General features: G+C 38.4%; 1 protein-coding gene across 7 annotated transcripts in view; it reads right to left on the bottom strand.

The window, feature by feature from the left end:
* The window catches only part of atxn2 (ataxin 2), a 122,886-nt gene that overhangs the window by 64,171 nt on the left and 51,088 nt on the right, over positions 1-7,627 (bottom strand). The gene's annotated exons all lie outside the window — the stretch shown is intronic.

Below are 7,627 nucleotides of genomic sequence, written 5' to 3'. Positions count from 1 at the left end.
TAAAAGTTCCACTTCTCTTCTACGGACCAGGCCCATATCACTGCTGAATTGTCTGCCATCCTCAATGCTTTCAATTAGTGCAAAATATGCTTGCAATATAGATAATTTCCAAGACCTTTTCAACATCTCAAATCTTGAATGACATTTCCTCAGCATAGGCTCTTTGACTACCATTTCACATCTTTTGTAAATTAGCTGCGATAATTTACACTGTAAAACAACCCCATCTTTTCTAGCCAGTCCTGGGTGTCACTCTTGCTTTCAGGCCACCCTTTCAGAATAAAAATTCCCCAAGTCAAAGAAAGGTAGTCCCTTAAACTTCAAAGTACTCCTCTATACATTTGAATTTCTTAAAGTTCTTGCTGTATCTCCATTAGGAGATTAGTAGTCTCATGTTATGCACCTCTACGATTCTGCTCGAGTCAGTTGGCATCTTGGATATATTCAAAATCTTGGATCTAGCATCTTGCACTTTTAAACAATCATTAGGACTTCAACCAAAGCTATGTTCATGGCCACCTAGTTTTTTCTTGTAGGTTATTGTTGGTTGTTCATCCTGTTTTACTTCCATTAACTGAGGTGCCCCCTGGTATTCTAACCACACTTCTTCATATCACTGGTCTCTACTTGTCATCCAACCTCAACCACTGGAGTCTACTTTGCAATCAACTTATTTCACTTTGTGTGCCTGCACTGCAAGTCCTAAGCACATCATTCCCCACACACTTGAAGGGACAATCACTGTCCTGACATTTAATCCTTTGGAGATTTTTCAAATTTTTCGTAAGCTTAATTATGACCTCTTCCCTTAAGAGGATGGCTGCTGCATCCATTAAAACAGATTTTTGGTCTCACTTTCTCTCTATCAAAAGCAACTTCCAAAACTCATCCACTGCCAAATATGCTTCCAAGGAGTGATACAACTCATTTTTGCTAAACACCCACACCTCTCAAAGGTTTTGACTCTTTTTAAAGCTCCAGCACAAGAATGGAATACTGTCCCTATATTTAAGATGACTCCCATATTTCTTTCACTCTTGCAAAAAGATTAGCTCATCTTTCACCTCTAGTCACCTCCCATTATCTTCCTTTCTTATCTTGATTTTATTTATTCAATTGTCCTTATGTGAGGGTTATTGCTGTTCCTTCCAGACACCAAATATGCAATCCTACATCCTCACTGTATTTAAATACTCATGGCAGTTTCCTAATGACTCAAAAATGTGAAATTTTTTTAGCTCCTTCAGCCTTGCCCCTACAGTATTTAGGTTCTGAACAAAATAGAATTGTGGAATTACCTAATTACTAGTCAAAAATTTAATAACTTCTCTATCGTTTCAAATTTTGCTTTGATAATTACAAATACTTAACACATTACTTTAAGTAAAGCATTCAAAACATTGGTTCCTGCCTGTGTGTTGCATCGACTTAAATAAGGGGATTTTCTATTAAATACCATTTTAAGGGTACATGTCAAGTAACTGCTAACATTTTTATTATTTTTGTTTCTAAGTAAATAATTTGTGAAGTCCTCACTTTGACTTTTTGGGTTGTGGGGGGCTGGTGCAAAACAGTGAGGCAATGAGCTGGTATACTATTGAAGCTGCATTAAAGAACCATATTACCGACATTGACCTGCAACAGTGAGGTCGTAAATTTTGCCATTCGTACATTTATCTCACCACTGCAAATATTTCCGTGAGTTTTTAACCTTGAATAGATCACAGTGAGCATAGTAGTGAATCAAAAGCAGCACAGCCAATGTTTGCTAGCACCAGCATTTAGCACTTGCAAGTGTAGAGGAGACAGATATGTTCATTGATATTTTGGGAGCTTAAGAGCAGCACTTCACATCCTTCATCCTGTGATTTAACATATCCGACCAAATTGGCAGTTGATATTTCAGGACGTGCATTTATGAGCACGGAGGAGTTTGGAATGGCCTGAGGGGAACTTTCATTTTCCAATTAATTTTGTTTTATTTCAAGCAAGAAAATAATTTAAAAATAATTCTAAAAACAATTACATGAGTGCAGACCTTTTACAGCAAGTTGACAACGTCCATTTCATTTGGCTCACACATGGAACCTACTTAAAACTATACAATTAAAAAATGATCTTTTTAACCTCAAACTGAATGAAAATGAATGTTGCAAAATAGTGCTTTTAATGTGTTGACGACAGTTGTTCTCACATGACTTCTGATAGCTCGGGAGAGGCTCATTAGTCAGGTCATTTGGAATTCAACACATCATTTATCATGTGTGTTTCTGTTTGCCTGTTTCTTTTTATGGTCAGGGCTTGAAATAAAGCTTTGACCAGAAGTGAATGTGGGCTGCAGTGGGGGCACTTTAACCACAAAAGATTATATATTTAAAATGTAATTCCTTATTGAACTGTTGACTTGCTCTCATGTCATTAGAAAAAACAAATATTAATGTCCATAGTTGCTCTTCTGAGCACTGCAATGTTTTCTACCTGCAATGCTGCCACCCCAAATGCTGTGACTAAATATGACCATTAAGTATGGGGGAGGTGGTGCCAGAGCGGTATTGTCATGAACTAGCATTCCAGGTGTCCAAGTTCAAATCCCACCATAGCAAATCTGAAATTAGAAGTCTGATGATCACCATGAAACCACTGCCAATTGTCATAAAAAATCCATCTGGTCCACTAATGTGGAAATCCGCCATCCTTACCTGGTTTGGCCTACATGTGATTCCAGACCCACAGCAATGTGGTTGACTCTTAAATGCCCTCTGAACAAAGTCAGTTAGGGATGGGCAATAAATGCTGGCCTGGTCCAGCCAGCAGCACCCACGTCCCATGAACGAATAAAAAAAGTACTGTCGTTTATGTAGACTTCAGAAGTTTGCTTAAAGGAACTGATATTGGAATAAGTCAACAAGCACCACTGCCACCGGTGACATTAATTTCAAGTGTAGGAAGCAGCAGTGACAAAAATAGTATTAATTCAGGAAATTTATGATCACCATTCATTTTAATGGCTGGTGGAATGAAACTAATTAATTTCTTACTGCTTTCAATTTTCAGTGGGGGCAACGGAGATGGGCAAATGTCCTAAGAAATCATGGCGCAAGTTACTTACTGTAAAATTTCCTCTTTTGTGCTGTACAACAGGTCTCACAACGCAGATATGCCATTTCTATGGCAGAAGTCTCCAGAAAATGCTGGGCCATTAACTCAGCACTTTGAACACAATTGTTTGCACAAGTACAGCTTTACACTTGTATTTAATTCCAAAGCTTCGTCTACAGGGTTAAATAACTAAACAACTAGCTTTCAAGACAAGGGTATAGCAAAATGAAGTGGGCATTAGACTCTTAGTTTAAACAGCTTTAAACCCAATTATGAAAAACTTAAACTTCAGTATCATTGACAAAAGCAGACTTAATTACTGATCAACACGCATTTTTCAAAAGGTTCCCCACATCTAAGGCACACACAAAACTTTCCTTTTTATAGAACTTAAAAAATTCCCAAGATTCTTTCTCCACGGGTTCTACCAGTGCAGACACGATAGGCCGAATGGTCTCCTTCTGCCGTTGAAATTCTGTGATTCTGGGTTCTTTCCCTCCACCCATTTTTAAACTTGAATTATCATTTTTATTAATGAAGTAAATTGGTTTATTTTGTTGGAATTGAAATTCATTTTTAAACATGCTGAAAAAGAATTGACTTGTATACGGCATGATAGCAGTATTGATTTTTATTCAATAAAAATGGGCATTCTTTGCAAAGAACCAAAGAAATCTCTTAAAGATGTTTCAACAGGGTCAGTAACATCTCATTAATAGATATCTGTTTATGTTTAGAAAGTTGCTAGCATGCAGATGAATTGAAAGCTGCATTAGTTCATATTAATTTTAAGAACATTTTGCACTTCAGAAAAAATGTGCAGGTTTTACAGGATACCATTCCAACATATTTTTCATCAAAATGAAATAATTGAAGAAAATCCCCAAGATGTATATTAAACCTTAATTCTAAATACACAACCACGATATGGAAGACTTTAGACCCTTAAGCTTCTTTTACTTCTGGCACTATATCACTTTTCAGTTATCCTTTCCAAGGGGCTAATGGGAGTCGACTAGAGTGCAAGGTTTATTATTTCGATCTGTAACTCAGAAGGAACTCAACAATGAAGTTTATTAACTTCTTGCTTCAAAATAATGTATTATTTGTTGATTGCCTTTCACTCCTGGTCACAATTTTCCTTCCCTATATTCAACTTGATTCCAGAAGCGTCTGCATTCTGATTCTTTGAAAAAAAGATTGTAAGTCGAGGTATAGTATTGTTTAAATGGGTACATAATTCAAAGCTGATGTATTTTGTAATTTGAAACTGGTTCAGGCATATTCAGTTTGACATTCGGACCTGACTTCCCCATGTAAACTATGAATATTAGCAAGACTGGGTTAGAAGAATAGTTGACAAAACTATTAAAATCATCCTGAAAAATACCTTCAAAAACTTAATTTTATTAATGAAATAGTGTACCGTTGTGCGTCAGTGTTGGAGGGAGTGAATGTTTAAGGTGATGTGATTGGGGTTCCGATCAAGCGGGTTGCTTTGTTCTGGATTGTATCCAGCTTCTTCAGCGTTGTTGGAGCCACACTTATCCAGGCAAGTGGAGAGTATTCCATCACACTCCTGCCTTGTTGCTGGAGAAGAGGCTTTGGAAAGAGAGGAGGGAGTGACTTGCCACAGAATTCCCAGCCTCTGACCTGCTCTTGCAGACAATTTTTAAATGGCTAGTCCAGTTAAGTTTCTGGTTAAAGGTAACCTCCAGGGTGCTGTTGGTTAGATCTGGAATGCACTGCCTGAGAGTATGGTGGACACAGATTCAAACAAGAGAATTGGATAATTAATATGGCAGAAAAAGTTGGCAGGGCTACAGGGAAAAGGTGGCTTGGCCTAAATAGCCAAGTGGTTATGGTACCGGGTTTGTAACCCCAAGATCAAGAGTTCAAATCTCACAATGGCAAACTATGAAACAATGTAACTTCATCTGAAACAGATGGAAACGGGTTTGTACTCAAAAGAGTTACAGGGAAAAGGTAGGGAGTGGGGCCTGGGTGAGTTGCTGTTGCGGACAGCTGAGACAAACACAACAGAGCAAATGGCCTCCTGTGCTGTAACCGTTCTATGATTCTATATGAAATTAGCAAAATTGGAATGAAAGATAAAGAATTGGGTAGGCTTGCAAATTACAAGCTATACATCTGTTCCTGAAGGGAGCTCTTTCCCCTGTACACCTGTGGTGTTGCTTTCCTTTCTAGAATAGCTATAAATTGGAGAATCACCCTGGGCAGCCCAAATCCATCATCTAATAGCTACCCATGGACAGCAGCAAAGTGAGAAAATGGTACATAACCAAGACGACAAGGAAACATACAAATGAAACATCTTGGAAAAAAAACTGGGACAAAGTTCAAAACCTGCCAACTGTAGCACTTCAGACAGCAAAGTATCGATGCTCAGGGAAGTGAGCTTTCAAGTATATAATATTTTTGCATCAGGACATTCATTTACAATCACAAAACACTGGGAAAACGAGAACAAAATAAAATACATCTTACCACAGAAAGGACTTTATCTGCATGAATATTGCAAGCATTTTCAGTGAGGGAACAAAGTACCAAGACTGAGTAGCCTTGTAAAGGGCCAGGAGCTTTAGACCTGCCTTCAAACTATTTAGCTACATAGTAATATAAAAGGATAATAAAATTCAAAGACTGCGATGCTGTTTTGGGACTTGAAACGGATTGATCATGTTTCAAATAACTACCTCAATCAGTAATCTATAACATGCTACAAGAAAATTGGAATAATCATGTACAGTATCATGGCAGGGGAGAAAAGTCAGGAAGAGAAGTGAGGGGTCATCATGTGACATGTACACACCACTTAGCACCCAATTCAGAATAGCATGAATAGAGGTCTAAGTGAAGGTTGTATGCCAGCTCCAGATGGTGAATGGTCAGTTGGGAGTCCAGAATGGGAAATAACCCTGAGGGAGTCTTATACCCATATTAATTATTGCAAACAATGTGGTCTGCAGTATTTCTTTATCTGAGGATTATAGCAGCTTTTCAAAATCAGCCACAGTAAAGCTAAAATTCCCCATCCCAGAAAGCACTAAAGTAGTTTTTAAAGAAAAAATGTTGAAAGGAAGAGAAATTCTGTCTTAGGTATTGGTTGAGGGATAAATATTAACCTGGGCACCAGAAGAATTTGCTTCCTCTTTTGAGATGTTTTACACACATCTCAGAGGACACCTCCAACAGTTTAGCATTCTTTTAGTGCATTGAAGTGTCAACCTAAGTTACATGAAGTGGGGCATGAACCCATGAACTTCTGACTCAGATGGGAGAGTCAACAACTTAAAAACAACTTATATTTATAGAGCGTCTTTAACACAATAAAATGTCCCAAGGTGCTTCAATATAAAACAAAATATGGCATTCAGCCACATATATTAGGGCAAATAAATCTTGGTCAAAACAGTAAGCTTAAAGGAGTATTTTAAAGGAAGAAATGCGAGGTAGAGAGGTGGGGAGCTATACGGACAGAATTCCAGAGCTAAGGGCTAAGCTAGACAACTGAAGGCACAGCCACCAATGGGTGGGCCCATTAAAATCAGGGATGCATAAGAGGCAAGAATTAGATGAACACAGATACGTTGGGGGGTTTCTAGGCTGGTGGAGATTATGGAGGGGCAAGTCCATGAAAAGATTTAAAAATAAAGCTAAATATTTAAAAATCAAGACGTTGATTAACTAAAGTCAGTATAGGTCAATGTGTACAGGGGTGATAGGTGAATAGACCTGATGTGAGTTAAGGCCTCGGCAGCAGAGTTTTGAATGACTGCAAGATTATTAGGTGTTGCTAGTGAGACTAGCCAGAACTATGCTGGAATAAATAAGTTTAAAAATAACAGGGGCACAAATGAGGATTCCAGCAGCAAATGAGCTGAGGCAGGGATGAAGCTGGTCAAAGTTACAGAGTTAAAAATAGGCTGCTGCGAATATGTGGTTGGAAGTTCAACTCAGGGTCCAATATGACATCGATGTTGCGAACCATCTGCTTTAGTCTCAGAGTTACCAGGGAGAGGGATGGACACCAGAGTAGACAGTGGTGTAGTGGTAATGTCACTGGACTAGTAATCCAGAGACCCAGACTAATGCTCTGGGGACACGGGTTCAAAAACGACGGCTTTAGTCAATTGGAAGAAATTTCTGCTGATCCAGTACTGGATGTCGGATAAGCAGTCTGATAATTTAACAACAGCGGTGGAGTTGAGAGAGGTGGTGGTGGGATGTATGCTAAGGATACCCAGCACTATGTGAAAATTAATGCTGTGTTTACCACCTAGTCAAGACTGACAATTACTGGATAGGATAATAATGCACATTTGGAAGCAAAAACAATGAGGGTAAACACCTCACACTGACATAAACCTGAATTATTCTAGGAGCACTTGAACTATATCAAGATATGAATATTCATTCATACAATAACATTCAATCCATCCAGCATGATCCTTCCACAGTCTCATGACTACCTCAATCATCAACGCCCACCAAAAGTCAAATTTAT

Source organism: Carcharodon carcharias, chromosome 13 (genome assembly GCF_017639515.1).
Source record: "Carcharodon carcharias isolate sCarCar2 chromosome 13, sCarCar2.pri, whole genome shotgun sequence".
In the NCBI taxonomy this organism is placed as follows: domain Eukaryota; kingdom Metazoa; phylum Chordata; class Chondrichthyes; order Lamniformes; family Lamnidae; genus Carcharodon; species Carcharodon carcharias.
The sequence above is the reverse complement of the archived record's forward strand: the minus strand, read 5'-3'. Positions and strand labels throughout refer to the sequence as shown.